Here is a 17,346-nt window from a genome sequence, read left to right on the forward strand (position 1 = left end):
ATGAAAAAAATATTTTAAAAATATAAATGCAGTTTTAAATTAAAAGTCTGAATTTTTTTTCCATTTAAATATGATATATGGAAACAGTTTTCTTCCATCTATGGTTACACAAAGCATAACTATATATCCTTCATCGAAAACTTGCCAACCTTGATGCAAATAGTCCCCGAACCCCAATTTCGTGCCTCAATTTTTAAAAATACGCAGGGATTATTCACATAAATATGGTATTACCTGTATATATGATGTATAAATCCAATGCAGTATTGTGCAAATACACTGTAAAATTCATAACATAGTATCCTTGGCACTAGAAAGTTATAGAAAAATCCATTAATTGTAAATAGGTTATTGGAGACTCTCGAAATTATGAGAAAATATGTAGTGTCATATTCTTCTAAAAGCCTGGCCAGGCAACGTATATAAAGAGGCAGTCTTGATGGTAGAGTTGAGTTGTTTTAACGAGACTAGTGTGGAAGTCATGTTAGCCGAGTGTTTGAAGTCAAGTATGTGAATTTTTTGGGTTGGTAGTTGGTTTACATGCAAGTGTTGCAGTATTCTTCTTCTTCTTCTTCTTCTTCTGCTGCTGCTTCATAGTAGGCAATTGTTCAAAATGGTGGTTTATTGAAAATGAAATGGCGTATGGCTTTTAGGGCCGGAAGTGTCCGAGGACAAGTTCGGCTCGCCAGATGCAGGTCATTTGACGCACTTAGGCCACCTGCTTGTCTTGATGAGGATGAAATGATGATGAAGATGACACATACATCCAGCCCCCATTCCAGAGAAATTAACCAATTATGGTTCAAATTCCCGACCCTGTTTGTAATCAGACTCGGGACCCCTGTGACCAAAGCCCAGCATGCTTACCATTTAGCCTTGGAGCTGGACGTGGTTTATTGATGTTTGTATAATATATGTATATAGTTTGTAGATAAAATAGTGTAGACAACTTACAACATCACGTGTGTGTCTCTGTGGTAACATCATGCTCTCATTTTGATTATGTCCACATCATGTATATTGGTAAACATAGGGTTTGTGAACTTCCATGTCACAGTTGTAAGTTGTACATTCATTCATACATAGCGTGCAACATATCATCAGGAACTAGAAGCTTATGTATCTGATCAGGATCAGCAAACACGCTGTAAAATCCAGAACAACGTATCTTTGGCACTATAAAGTTATAGAAAATCCATTAATTGTAAATAGGTTATTGGAGACTCTCGAAATTATGAAAAAACATGTTGTGTCATATTCTTCTAGAAGCCTGGCCAGGCAATGTATATAAAGAGGCAGTCTTGATGGTAGAGTTGAGTGTAAAATACTATCCATACTCTACCATACTAGCAGTGCTATCCTCACCATTTGCAGACTCATTTTATTCTTCTTTCTCTTCTGAACCATCACTAATGCAATTTACAGAAAATTCACTTTCAACCCTATTATCACTGTAAGAAAGAAACCTTCATCACAGTCAGTTTCAGTATCACTCGCATCCTCCTTAAGCCATGCTTGTATGGTGTTTTCAAATCCACAGTCTCCTAACCCAATTAATCAACAAGGTCCCCCACATGCCTGCACAATCAACCTGGAACATAAACCATGAGGAGCAGTCTGTGTTACCACTCAAAAAATTTGCTATGCATTCAACCACAAGAGACAACAACTAGAGCAACACTGAGCTGTGCAGTGACTCGAGGTCATACACTAGGAAGGTAGACAAAAGAAAAGGCAGCAACCAACTACAGAAGTGAATAAAATAAAACTTGAAATGTTCTTGACTATAGACTACAAGTTGAGGGTTAATATGATTCAGTCAATTATCCACTTACAACACTCTGAATCCTTTGAATGTTCCAGCCAAGTACACATCTTATGTTATGAAGATCAAAAGAAGAAAAATATGTGGTACAGGTATATTATTCTTTTTATTTATATTCATCAGTGATTGAAAAGAACAAAATTACTGGATTACATGAAGTAAAAAATTCACATAACAACAAACATAATTCAGCTTCAAAGTTTATTTTTGGCACTCCTAAGGGACATGCAACTAGTAGATCCCCTTAGCTTTTCGTCGTCATCTGCTTCGAGCTTGTTACTGATCCATGACATCCCAAGATGATGGGACTGCGAGTATAAGAAACAAGAGAAATATTCAGTACACTAGTTAACTACAGACTGTCTTTTGTCACAAATGGGAACAAGATTTGCAGCATACAAAAAAAGACAATGACATATTATATCTCAGTTAAGGCCAAGGCCGCTTCCTTTCCACTCCTAGCTCTTTCCTACACCATCATCGCCGTAAGAGCTATCTGTGTACAAACATTAAAATAAATCAATCTCAGCTCTTGTATGTACCAGAGAGGAAATTATGGCCAGGTTCTACATTGAGAAGGAGTTTCGATAAATCTGAAGCACCAACATTGCAGCAGAGTTTGAGTCTCTAGAATGGATCTTCTTAGCCATCTGTTGTTGTTTGAGTCATCAGTTCATAGACTGGTTCAATCAGCTCTCCATGTCACCCTATCCTGTGCTACCCCTTTTATTTCTACATACAGTAACTACTAACTCCTACAAATGCTTGTCATATTCATACCTTGGTCTACCCCTGCCATTCCTAATGTCTACACTTCCCTCAAAATCCAACTGAACATGTCCTGGGTGTCTTAAAATGTGCCCTATTATCCCATCTCTTTTTCTCGTCAGATTTAGTCAAATCGATCTCCTCTCAACAATTTGATTTTTTATCTCTTAATTTTGATTCAATCACATGTCACTTTCAGCATTCTTCTGTAACACCACATTTCAAAAGCTTATTCGTGATTCAGTCACATCTCACATTCAGCATTCTTCTGTAACACCACATCTCAAAAGCTTATATTCTATTTCTTTCTGAGCTAGTTACAGCCCATGTTTCACTTCCATATAATGGCATGCTCCAGGTGAAAGTCTTCCAAAACATCGTTCTAATTCATATAATCAATGTTCGAAGAGAGCAATTTTTTTCTTTTCTTTGTGTTAGTCTGCATTTTATGCCCTCCTTACTTCTGCCATCATTAGTTATTTTGCTATCCAAGTAACAATACTCATCTACTTCCTTTAAGACTTCATTTCCTAATCTAATATTACCTACATCACCTGACTTTGTTCAACTGCACTCCATTACATTTGTTTTGGACTTCTTTATTTTCATCTTGTATTCCTTACCCAAGATTCCAACCATAACATTCAGCAATTTCTCCAGCTCTTCTGCAGTCTTAGATAAAATGACAATATAATTGGAAAACCTCAGGGTTTTGATTTCCTCTCTTTGGATTGAGTTTCGCTTTCCAAATTCCTCTTTGATTTCCTTTACCAACTGTTCTATACAAACAACGAAAAGGAGGGGGACAAACTGCAGCCTTGCCTCACATATTTTTGGATTACTTCTTCTTTTTCAAAAACCTCAAATCAGATCACTGCAGTCTGATTTTTGTACAGATTGTAGATAATTATTCTTTCTTGGTACCTGATCTTGATCACATTCAGAATCTCAAATAGCTTGGTACAATCAACGTTAATGAATGCCTTTTCTAGATCTACGAACGTCATGTACAGTACATGGGTTTGTCATTCTTAATTTGGTATACTAAGATCAGATGTGAAATAATAATAATAATAATAATAATAATAATAATAATAATAATAATAATAATAATAATAATAATAATAATAATAATAATAATAATAATAATAATAATAATAATAATAATAATAATAATAATGTTATTTGATTTACATCCCACTAACTACTCTTTTTATGGTTTTCAGAGATGTCAAGGTGCCAGAATTTAGTCCCACAGGAGTTCTTTTATGTGCCAGTGAATCTACCAACATGAGGCCGACGTATTTGAGCACCTTCAAACACCACCGGAGTGAGCCAGGATCGAACCTGCCAAGTTGAGGTCAGAAGGCCAGCGCCTCAACCATCTGAGCCACTCAGCCCGGCAGATGTGAAATCAGGATTGTTTCACCACATGTTCCTACATTTCTTCTGAAGTGAAAGTTATCTTCTCCCAACTGAGTTTCAACTTGTGTTTCCATGTATGTATGTATGTATGTATGTTGAATATTCAGCCCGAAGGCTGGTTGAATCCTCAATAGGTCCACCATTAGCTGTCACAGATGGCCTAGTGTCACTGAAGAGCCGTACTAGGGACATGAGGAGTGAGATAGTTTCCTGTTGCTTTCTTCACAGAGCCAGAAGTTGCTATTGCATATCAGTCTGGCAAGCCCACTGAAATGCATGCACCAACCGACCCTATGAGCGATATTTTCACACCATTCATAACAGGGACTGGCTGCATAAGGAATGGCATTGCTAGCATCACTCATACCTCAGCCACTTTCACACTGTCAAAGTCAAGGATAAGACTGATACAGGTCAATGACAGTAACAAATTTATTCTAGCCCATACCAGAAGACATAGTGCAATGTAAACACTACATCTTGCCAGCAAAGGCAATGTCTTTGCATTCTTTTGTATATAATATGTGTTAACATTTTACACACATGAGATACCAAACTAATGGTGCAGTAGTTTTCACACATGTTAGCACCTAATTTCTTAGGAATAGATATAACAACATTCTGTCTAAAGTCAAATGGCACTTCTGTATCATACATCTTGCAAACTGAATGGAATAACATCCTTATGCTGGTTTTTCTAAGGGGGTCAGCATTTCTGAGGGTATGTCATCAATTCCAGGTACCTTGTTCGTATTTAGGTCTCTCAAGGCTCTGTTGAATTCTGACCTCAAAATTGGGTCTCCCATTTCATCAGCATCAATGGTTTCTTCTTGTTCCAGAACCTTAACATCCATCTACTTCTTTTCCTTGATACATTTGTTTAATACAAAGTATGTTCCTGCCATATTTTGCCTTGTCTTCTTTTGCCAGAAGTTGTTTTCCATCTGAACTCTTAATATTCATACAACTAGTTTTCCTTTCTCCAAACGGTTCCTCTATTTACCTATATGCAGCATCTACCTTTCCTAGGACCATACAATCTTCAACATACTTGCCCTTCTCTTTCAGCCATTCTTACTTAGCTCTCCTGCACTTTCTATCCACTTCATTCTTTAATTTTCCTGTATTCTTTTCTGCCCTCTTAATTTTTTGCATTCTTATTCTTTCGTCATTCATGGATCAGGTCTAGTATCTCCTGAGATATTCACTGATCCTTGGTTGACCTTTCCTTCTTAACCTTTCTTCAGCAGCCCTACTGACCTCATTCTTCATGACTGTCCATTCTTTCTCTATTGTGCTCCCTTCAGCCTTTTCATTTAGTCCTTGTGCAACATGTTCCTTGAAACAATTCCTCTCACTCTTTTCTTTCTCCTTGCATTCCTTCCTTTCTTCAATATCTTCAACTTCATATGGCATTTCATGACAAACAAGTTATGATCAGAGTCCACGTCTGCTCTTGGGATAGTCTTGCAACTAATGTTAAGTTATAAGTAGGTTCCCACCTTCCAATACTTATCAATTTCTATATAATAGTTTTATTAATTACATGATATAAACCAGCTTAATCTCTAGGACATGTTTCGCTCCAATTATGGAACATTTTCAGCTAAAAGATTTGACAAAATGGCAAGACAATTAAAACACATGTGATAGTTATGATACAATAGCTAAAAGATTTTGACAAAATGGCATGAAAATTAAAACACATAAGATAGTTATGATGATAAAATAAAATGTTCATTCATGTTAGTTAAAATTTCAACAAGTCAGTGTCCAAGTAACGAAGTAAAATCGGTGATAAGGTTCTTCTTTATGTTGGAGACGTGTATATTTGTTAATTTTTTTTTTTTGCTACTTGCTTTACGTCGCACCAAGACAGATAGGTCTTATGGCGACGATGGGACAGGGAAGGGCTAGGAGTGGGAAGGAAGTGGCCATGGCCTTAATTAAGGTACAGCCCCAGCATTTGCCTGGTGTGAAAATGGGAAACCACGGAAAACCATTTTCAGGGCTGCCGACAGTGGGGTTTGAACCTACTATCTCCCGACTACTGGATACTGGCCGCACTTAAGCGACTGAAGTATTTGTTAATCTTGAAGATAAAATTAGAGATATACAAGATTTTCTTAACATATAGTTATAAGCTGTAGTCTTGCAATCTAACACCTGGTTTCCAAATCTCTGCCTAATCATAATGAAGTTTATTTGATACCTTCCAGAGTCTCAGATATCGTCCACGTATACAGATATCATTTGTGGTGTTTGAACCAATACTTGGAAGGATGATGATGATGATGATGATGATGAACCAAGTATCAGCAAGGTCCAAATTATGATCGGTGCAGAATTAAACCACCCGACTTCCTCTTTCATTGCTTTGTCCCAATGCGAATTCTCCTGCTGTATTACCTTCTCTTCCTTGGCCTACCACTGCATTCCAGTTTCCATCACAACTGGATTTTCATCACCTTTTACATATTGTATTAAATTTTTTATCTCTTCATATATTCTCCTGATTTTTTCGTCATCCACTGATCTAGGAGGCATATAGACCTGCACTATCATGGCAGGCATTAGCTTGGTGTCTATCTTGACAAAAATAATCCTTTCACTATGCTTGTCATAGTAGCTTACTCGCTGCCCTATTTTATTATTCATTAAACCAACTCTTTCATTTCCCCTGTTTGATTTTGTGTTAAGAATTCAGTAATCACCTGACCAAAAATCCTGCTCTTACTACCAATGTACTTCATCTAAACCAACTACGTCTAACCTTAGTCTATCCATCTCCTCTTTTCAGATTCTCTAACCTACCACACCGATTCAAACTTCTAATGTTGCATGCTCCAGCACGCAGAATGTCAGTATCTCTCTTCCTGATGATTGCCCCCCTCTTGTGTAGTCCCCACCCGGAGATCCAAATGAGGGATTATTTTACCTCCAAAATATTTGACCTGGAAGGAAGCCATCATCAGTACCTCATTCATACAAGAGAGAGCTGCATGTCCTCAGGAGTTAGTTACGGCTGTACTTTGCCATTGCTTTCAGCCAAGTAGCAGTATCAACACAGCTGAGCCATGTTAAGTAAGGCCATATCAGCCAATCATTCAGAATTCCGCCCTTGCAACTTCCGAAAGGCTGCTCCCCTCCCCCCTTTTGATGAACCATTTGTTAGTTTGGTCTCTCAATAAATACCCATCCGATGTGGTTGCACCTGCGGCTTGGCCATCTGCTTCACTGGGACACATAAGCCTTCCCAACCCGGCAAGGTCACATGGTTCGCAGGGGATGCCATAGTCATATATATATGAATCGTGCAGTCGAGTAAGGAACGAAGTCAGATTTTGCTACTTTTCAGGAGAGCAAAAAAACTGATTTTCTTCGACATGCTCCAATGAATAGTTCCCATTATTTTATGTAATATTTAGATCAGTGATAGATATGTAACGGGGGTAACAGGAAAATGTTCAAGAAAAATTTATAAATTTTGTGTCCGTTTAAACTTTTTTGACTTAGTTCCTTTCTCCAATAACACCAAAAAATATTGGGGGTTGGGAATAAATCTCTCATACGAACTATACCAACCTTTGTTATATATTAAACATAGCATAATGCAATACATAAGCACTGTTTACAGTTTATCCAAGAGAAAAAAACAGGGAAAACAAATACAAATGACCTTGAAGCACCACATAACTGCAGTATTACAACCGAGACTACTAACCTAAGGAGAATTCATTGGCTGCGAAATAATGTCCAAATAAAATGCCAAAGCATCCTCATTCGCAACATATTTCAACAGTTTATGCAAGTCCTTTATCTTCTCAGCTTTTATTGGAACCCCAGCCTCTGTATATGCTGCCATTGGTTGCAAGGAAAATGTGCAGAAGTTACCTTTCCGAAGATGAAACGTATGTTTCACAATGCTGTTTATGAAGGGAAGTGCTACAAGAACTCCTGGTTTCTCTGCCATATATCTGTATTCTTTAAACGAAGGAGGAGAAAATGCAATCTTTCCAGCACGAGGAGTATTCTTTGTCAATGTTTCAGCTGATACAGTCACTTTTTAAAAACTCAGGCCACCACTTGTCAAAATTAAATACTGCACTTGAGTCTGCTAACTTAACTGTAACATTTGCTTTGCTGTTTACAATAATTGCCATATACTCTTCGATAGTATAAAGTCTGTCTACTTTTTTAATGGTTTTCTTAAATACCCCAAAGTCCCTGTAGTGTGGTAGGAATGAATGACCGCTCTCGGGAAAGTACTGTCTAATCTCCTTAAATAGATTTGAAGCTGCCAGGGCTAGCATTAGTCTTATGACCATATGGTTCTTATTTTGGCCTGGAGAACCATCAGAGAAAAAGTGTAACTGATAAACATTTTCTGGCACAAATTCGTTCATATAATCTTTCAGGAAAGAAGCAACTTCATTCGCACCCTTCTTTCCTTGGTCTTCATGATACAGATACACAACACACTTGTCCGTTGCAAGATCATGAATACAAAACACATTCACCCACAACTGTCTCATGTAAAACATTTCTTGCACCAGTATGTGTGGGAGGGGCAGATTGTGCATAAAGTCAATCTCTACTTCACCCTTCAGAAAACCAAGTAACGCAGTCAGTTTGTCAGCATGTTCATTATCCTGATCTCTCATAGTTGCTGATGAACTCCTCATGCAGACGCATAACACTTCCTCAGGCAAGCAAGATCCTACCAGCGGGAAAGTATTGACCCGTACTAATCCTAAGTAACACCTATTGACTCTTAACTCCTCAGCTGTGCTTCCATTTTGTCATACATACTAGCAAGTAAGTCTTCTCTATTTTCCACTACAAGACTTATGAGCTCCCTGACACAGAATTCAGTCAATAAATCTCCCTTCCAAATCTACCTTTAAGGGATTCCACTGCCTTAGAGTAAATTTCAGTAGTGGGGGAAAACCGGTAACTAATTCTCTACCACACCTTCATGGACTGAATCAAGTTTTGGAATTTATCTTCGTCCTCAATTTGAGAATCCTCATGAAAGCGCCAAAATTATCCCCAAAATTCCTTGAATTAATATGAATCCTGGCAGCGTCGCCATAATTTGTTAGGGAGCTATGCCTACCTGGTATAGGTATAACTAGTTAAGTACACTGAATACAACACTCACAACCTCTGTGAAAGAAACACTATATTACAGGAGCTACAATTTCAAACATTAAGCCGGCCATTTATTTTCAAAGCCCACAACAACAAAACAAAGACCACACATGGAATAAATGTGACAGTGGTGGTGCGGAATACTTAGGCTATTTGCTGGTACTGGGTTTCACGCTCTCCCTTCCCATTATCATATATCATGTCACTCATTTCATCTCATTAACTCCTCGGATGAAGTTGACGCCAGTCATACAAACTCGCTATGAAGATTCATCTCATTTTATATCCAACCCTGTAGAGAAACGGGACAAGGGTTGGACATACATGCTATTTGTTAACAGAAAATACAAGCAAGATTCTACCTAATTAAAATAACTACACGACAATTTCTAACTGCACTTAAGCTTTTCCTAATTACAATAGGTTAATTGTAACAGCAGAAATGTAGTTACAACTAAATAAAGTTTTTTATTCATACAAGCTAACAGAAATCAAAACTGCCTTTAAATGCTGAAATATCAAGAGTCCAAACTATAAAGTTTGCTGGTGACTTGAAAAACTCAGAACTACAAATAAGTTACCAGGATACAGAAGAAATTTGTTTTCTTGACTACTCTATACCCTTTGTTCTCGACCATGTGGCAATAATCCAATATTCTAACATGAAGAGCAGTCAATCGATAACAATAGACTGACTGTTAACTATTTTGCCAGTGAAATACTGTATATTCTCTTGAATTTCATTCATTAAACAAAATTTACAAGGGTATCATGTTATTTAACGCAGCATTACTCACTAGGCCTTCACTATTGAGCGCAGCGTTCACCTTTATGTTCAAAGGCCATAATATGTCCATATAAAGATGGAGGTATTTTTAATACGTCAATATGAGATAGTTATTTATTTAGGAACATGAGTGAGTGGAGTAGACATGCGTGTTAACGTGCTACAGCTATGGAGCCAAGCTCTGCATTCAGGAGACGTGTGGGTTCGAACCCCACTGTCAGCTGTCCTGAGAATGGTTTTCTATGGTTTCCCCATTTACACTTCCAGACAAATGCTGAGTCAGTCCCTATTCATAGGCCACAGCTAATTCCTCCCACCCCCTTACCCAATTTCATTCACCATCATTCATTTCATCTTCATTAGCTCCTCAACATAAGCGGCAACAGGAAGGGCATCCAGCCATAAAACATGTCATATAAATTCATCTTGCCTCATCCCCGACCCTGTATCAAGAAAGGGGACTAAGGGGTAGACAAACAATTCATTCAGGAACATGAATACTTAAATTTAACTAAATTTGAGATAGGAGGAATATGCTCAGTATGAACTAAATAATGTGAACATATAGCCCAGCATAACAGGAAACAAACATTTAACACAGTAGTCATCACTTCTGTTCCTTTCAGCATCTTTCCTGGAACACCCTGTTTCTGGATTCGAACATTTGTAGTGGAAGCATGGAGGCCCCACTTAGTAATTCCATCCTTTTCTAAAACGAATGGAATACAGCTTTCAATCAATAAAAGTGGCCTCTTCTTCCTCGGAACTTGCAGACACTGTTCCAGAGTTAGGATCACTTTCATAAACCTTATCTATTTCATTAGCATCACTTTCGGAGTTCAAGTCCACTTCCTCCAACGTTTCACCCAACCATGAAATTATCCGATCAGTGGACGCTATTATGACTTGTGTAAATTCACTAACAACAGTCACAATATAAAAATTTCACAGTAAACACAAGCATAAGACAAACCTTGACTTATTACAATGCGCAAAATTGATTAGCATTTTCACTCACTACTGAGTGCACTGCTCACCAAATATGCACTGTTGCACCTAATAATGGATTGAGGGTCTCTGTTTTCAGAGATAATAAAAATAACTGACACTTTCCCTTCCTAACAGTCTGTCTGAAAGGTATATGGAGTTTCAAGAGTAGAAGTGTTATTATATTCCAAAAACAAACAATATATTACAGAAGTGAGCGCATGTCACCATGCGAGTGACTGCAGTTTAATTAAAGAAATCATTACCTTTGTGATAGATAGAACTGGTCGCTCAGCTCTTGAATTGCTATGCATATGAAATACTGTGTCTATGCCTGTACAAATGTAAAATCTGTGGAATTTACTACTCCTTATAATATCCTATCTTTCTAAGTATTCTAACAAAACTGACTGATATTTAAATTTAAAAATTGAATATTACATATTTCTTCTTTCTACCAACATGAAATCAAAAACAGAATTAACCTAACCTACTTAACCTACAATATGTAATCTACCGTACACCAACAGAACTACTCAATGTATAATTTAAATAAATATCACTAATCTTAATTACTACCAATAAATATTAAACACCAATATTTGTAGTACAAAATGGATCATACGCTCACTCTCTAAACCAAATTTCAAAAGTATTATCTACTTCATCAATACGAAAATACAGCACTCTTGGAACACCCATCCACTTGCGAGCATGTCCAACAGTGGAAACCCTCAGCCCTCATTTTCTTTCCACTTAAAACATAGCTTATTAAAAATCACAGCATCTTCTTCTAGTACTTCTTCTGCATTACTGAAGGGCCCACTGCTTTGCATACCAACCATCACTTCTGCCTATCAGGGATATCATGAGGAGACACAGTGATATCTTGCACATCTTATTTTGGCTATCACCATTATGAACTATCAATACGGGCTAATGAAGCTAATAAACTACGTTACTTCAGGTCATCAAGTCACTGGTTCTTATGTCCATGGACTGATGTCCATCTGGGTTGAGGTGTAGGATAGTCTTAGTCACCAATTACTCACCTTTACTTATGAAATGGCCATACCAGAGTAAATGAACCTCCTGCATTCTTTATGACTGCAACTTCCATCACTGGTCGCTCATTACTGTTCTTGTTATGATCAAGTCTTGCAAGATAGAGTGCCCAATAAATATGCACATCTCTGCAATGTATACAACTGATACACATTTAACGTATGCTGGCCAGAACTCAGAATAATAGAGGGCGACTGGGTGCGTGATGCTCTTGTTAATCTTGGTTTTCAGGTGGATGGGTATCATGCAATCAAACAGGATTCTGCTGAATTACCCTGACTTCAGCCAGCTAACGCTGACACTCGTGCAGGTGTCAGGTAGCATGTCACCGTTTGAACAGGTCAGGAAGCCAAGGTATCTGTGTAGTTCAACATTCTTCAGATCCTGGTTGCCCAAGTGGCTTTAAAAATAACAGTACAATACTAGTTGCATAATATGTCCTTTATATTCCACATTACCTTTTGCACATGTGATGAACCATACTGTATTATGTGATAGGGCCAATATTTAATGCTGAATTCATATTATTTACCATCACCGAGGTACAAACATTGGAAAAGCCCATGAATGCTCCGGGTAGCAGTATCGTTGGCTACCCACGAAACGCATGGGTGTGGTTTTTGTATGAGAGAGAAACAAGGCTTGTGGCAGAGACAGAAGTTAGGGGAATTACCTAACTCAATCCCACCAATGGCCCCGTGGTGTAGGGGTAGCGTGCCTGCCTCTTAACCGGAGGCCTCGGGTTTGATTCCCGGCCAGGTCAGCGATTTTTACCTGGACCTGAGGGCTGGTTCGAGGTCCACTCAGCCTATGTGATTAGAATTGAGGAGCTATCTGACGGTGAGATAGCGGCCCCGGTCTAGAAAGCCAAGAATAACAGCCGAGAGGATTCGTCGTGCTGACCACACGACACCTCGTAATCTGCAGGCCTTCGGGCTGAGCAGCGGTCGCTTGGTAGGCCAAGGCCCTTCAAGGGCTGTAGTGCCATGGGGTTTGGTTTTGGTTTGGTAATTCCACCAATAGAAGAGAGGAAGATCTTATGACTGTTTGGATGTGCAAATTATGCCAGTCAATTGTTGTTTGCAAGTGTAAAACAGAGAAATGTTGTTAAGTAATTTTCCAAGTGTCTTTAGCTGAAAATTGCTCATATTGGTGCTCTGACCAATTAATATTCACATTTTTATGGAGCGTTGGAACTGAAGCTTACTTGACACAAAGGAGAAGGTAATGTTTGTTTGGGATCTCCCTCACATTGCATCTCTCTTGGAATTTATAAAAGGCGTGTGATCTGTGGGATGGGGGCGCTGTGAAACTCTGAACGTGTTACTGTGTGTATCATCGGAACCTGGCACCTGAACAAGGACAGTATAGGAGAAGTGCCCTTAGACAATGGAGACCGAGCTCGATAGCTGCAGCCGCTTAAGTGCGGCCAGTATCCAGTATTCGGGAGATAGTAGGTTCGAACCCCACTATCGGCAGCCCTGAAGATGGTTTTCCGTGGTTTCCCATTTTCATACCAGGCAAATGCTGGGGCTGTACCTCAATTAAGGCCACGGCTGCTTCCTTCCCACTCCTAGCCCTTTCCTGTCCCATAGTTGCCACAAGACCTATCTGTGTCGATGCGACGTTAAGCAACTAGCAAAATAGACAATAGAGAGAGAATTTATTAAGTTCGTCTTGCTTGAAACTATGAGGCAAGTGAATGTAATAATGTTAGGTAGAGTATTTTGATTGAATAATCAATAATAAAAAGCCTCTGTGGCTCAGATGGCAGCGCGTCGGCCTATCACCGCTGAATACCGTGGTTCAAATCCCGGTCATTCCATGTGAGATTTGTGCTGGCCAAAGCGGAGGCGGGACAGGTTTTTCTCTGGGTACTCCGGTTTTCCCTGCCATCTTTCATTCCAGCAACACTCTCCATTATCATTTCATAGCATTTATCAGTCATTAGTAAATCACCTTGGGAGTGGCGACCCCATTGTAATAACAGCCTATATATGTTTCATTCATTACATCCCTGACCCGGTCAAAGACTGGAGAACAGGTTGTAGGTTTTCATTTTCATTTTTCATTTTCAATCAATAATAAGTGAGTGAACAGAATCAATCAGGGAGCTGCAGGCTACAGTAACTCATGATCGGGCGTAGGAGTGACAACTAGGTGCTGGTGGGGACAGACTGAGCTTCAGTTAGCACAAACTGATAAAAATGTTTCCCACTCATAAGCTGTAGTATGAGATTCGCAAGTGCGATAGAAGCTGTATCCATTAATGTAATAATCTGCATTCATTGCAGTAGGCAGCAAGTTGAACTTCCAATGAATAGATCGTCCTGCACAAATTGATTTTCTCATGGTAACAGAGCTTCCTACAGGATGTGTTAATCAAGCAGATGGCACCAATCATGAACAATGCACGGAGCTGAACTGGGGACCTGCAACTATGGACGTCAGTAGTGCAATCATGTGCTAAGCCACGCAGTGCGGCCCTGGATGGATGAGTGAACGTCACAGGAACAGATAAGTCTGAACAAATTTTCAGCATGGATTAGGACAAGCCAGGATTCGTATTCTTGTAAATATTCATTTAATCATGCCTTCAGGCAAGTCTTTGTTAAATGTAAATAGGTTAGGAGGTTTAGGACCATGCATGCATTAGTTCAGGGTTATTAGATTTGTATTAGATGTTAGTACATTAGGGTAACTGTTTATTGAGTTTGAGGTCTTGTCAGATAAAGTTATTCCTGTCTGTTTTATTTGAGAGAGTCTGAGATGATATGATCATCCTGAAAGTAAGGTCAGTAGCACCTGACATGGTCAAACTGGGAGATTAGTGCTGCGAGAGATGAACAACCTAAGGAATAGGAATGGAGGTCATAATACCGTATTTACGTGAATAATCTCCGTATATTTTTTAAAAAATTTGAGGCACGAAATTGGTGTGCAGATTTTATTTTCATCATGGTTGGCAAAACGCTCCTGATTCACATAGTTTTCAATGTTGGATGTACAGTTATGCTTTATGTAACCACAGATGGAAGAAAAGTGTCCACATATGTCATATTTAAACAGGAAACAATTCAGATTTTTAATTCAAAACTCCATTTACATTAGAAAAAAATAGTTTTTACAGAGTAATTTTAATTAAAATTTTCTCAGCGTCATGATAGAAAGCGTCTTCTGGAACGTGCAGGGGTAGCTTTCCGCACTTTCACTCACTTTGGTGTGTCTACAGTGTGTTTCATACTTGATAAGTTTGAGTGAAATCGTAGTTTGTTAGTGCTCAGTGTTCTAAGAAATGCCACAATATCACACAGCAGGCAGTGTGTGGAGAAACAGAATCCGTGAACACTGGCGATGCCGACAGTTGGCGAAAAAGCGTGACTCAAAAAATAATTAATTTGTAAGCACTGAACAATATTGTCAATGCCGATGAAACTGCATCTTTTATTATAATGCCGAGATCAAACTGACTTAAGGTTTTAAAGGAGGAGGTCACTGTACTGTGTTGCAATGCAAACAGAAGCGAAAGACTACCTCCCCTCAGCATAGGAAGGTTTGACAAGCCATTATGTTTCTGTACTAGCACAAGGCATCTAAAAATGCAGACAGTACAGTAATCCAAAAAATTAGGTACTTGCATAGGGGAACCAGCATAATTTGTCCTTGTCTTTGAATCTTGCTTTTTTTTTATGAGGTTATGTTTGACAGTGATTTATTTATTTCTGAATTACGAGAGGAGTGCCATGGCGGAAGATCGTGCAAGGATACAGTCACTGTCCTGTGTTGCAAAGCAGACGGAAGCGAGAGACTTCCTACTTCCTCCCCTCATCATAGGAATGTTCGATAAGCCACGGTGTTTTAAGGGGATTGGCTACTTTTCGTGCAAATACAAGGATCCAAAATGCATACAGAAGCGTAATCTAATGAATAAAGCACTTGCACAGGGGAGCCAGCATAGATTTCTCCTCATCTTTGAATATTTTTTTCTTTTTTCTTTCATTGCGTGAGGTTACGTTTGCCAGTGAGTTATCCAAGTCATTATTTGAATACTGTAAATGCGCCTTGTTGGATACATTTTGGAAATAGTTTTCTTTTTCCATGGCATTTGGAAGGTTTAAACTGCATACAGTAATGGGTCTTAGAATATTTTATGACGCGGCAAGGGTTGGGATTTCTGAATTACGAGTTGGCGGTTAATTTGAAGTCACATTTTTGTGTCCCCATGACTTAGAATCAACGAGGTTTTACTGTATCGCAAAACTAACAAACGAGTTCACAGCTGTGTCTGTTTCAAGTGTTTACATTGCATGAAAGGAATTATCCACAATTGGTTGTGTTGCTCACCGAGTAAAAAGAGATATTGTGTGAGAAGTGTTTTAGACGTGGAGTCTGATGAATTTGCAAGTAGTTTAGGAGAAGATTGTAATGATGCAAGAGGCGGAGAATCTTCTGATCTACAGCGAACTGAGCCTATTGCAAATTCAGAGTAATGAAATACCTGTCATGTAAGAAGGCCTACTTCCTAATTTTCATGTCAAATACATTTTATAGCAGTACATTTTTATCATCTCAAATATGTTCAGGCAAAGCAGCTATATCCATCGTGTTCATATTTGCATAAAGACCACGTGGAACTCAAAGAATGATATGAAATTTTTGTTTATGCCTACATTACCCTTTTGCTGGAAAGAATGTTAGTTCATTTCATTTTTCTCAAAATTATCCTTCCTAAAATTAGAGTGTGGGGATTATTCCCGTAAATACGGTAGTATAAGACATGTACATTTTTCAGTGATGCAGAGTAAGGAGTGGATAAGATAAGAAATGTGATTCACTGAGTAATAGTTCCGGATAGCCCGAAATGAAGATGCTGCAGATAGGCCTATCTGATACTGAATTATGAGTCTGGGGAGAAATTGTACCAGACCAAAGAGGAATATTTGTTATGAGATGTAAGAGAGCCATGGCCGCTCATACTATTGAGATGCTCCCCCTCCACCCACGAGCACAGAGATAAGAAAATAGCCAGCTGAGGGGTGTGTCCCCAAGTGACAGGCTGGGAGAAGACCCATTTAAACCATGTGTTAAGTTACAGCTATGCAGCAACCTTCCCCGAATAAATAAGATACTGCAGCAAAAAAAAAAAAAAAAAATGTTTTGTTTGGAATGTAGAAAGATAGACAACCTTGTTAATTGCCCATCATGGCAGCAGGTTAATAAACATCAGGTAAGCAGCCGACTGGGAAGATGAGCATGTATTTTATTTATGTTTTTATTTCAAGTGTTTGTTGCCGATGTGTCTTGCACTGTTATTTGCCATTTGTTGTCATTTGTG

The 17,346-nt window shown here is 38.7% G+C and overlaps 1 protein-coding gene across 1 annotated transcript in view; it reads right to left on the minus strand.

Moving 5' to 3' along the window:
- Nucleotides 1-1,940: 1,940 nt before the first annotated feature.
- Nucleotides 1,941-17,346, minus strand: part of LOC136875613 (uncharacterized) — a 312,390-nt gene continuing 296,984 nt past the window's right edge. The window contains exon 13 of the mRNA XM_067149147.2: nucleotides 1,941-2,133. The gene's annotated coding sequence lies outside the window, so the exon portion shown is untranslated. The remainder of the gene's footprint in view (nucleotides 2,134-17,346) is intronic.

This window comes from Anabrus simplex, chromosome 6 (assembly GCF_040414725.1).
Source record: "Anabrus simplex isolate iqAnaSimp1 chromosome 6, ASM4041472v1, whole genome shotgun sequence".
NCBI lineage: Eukaryota > Metazoa > Arthropoda > Insecta > Orthoptera > Tettigoniidae > Anabrus > Anabrus simplex.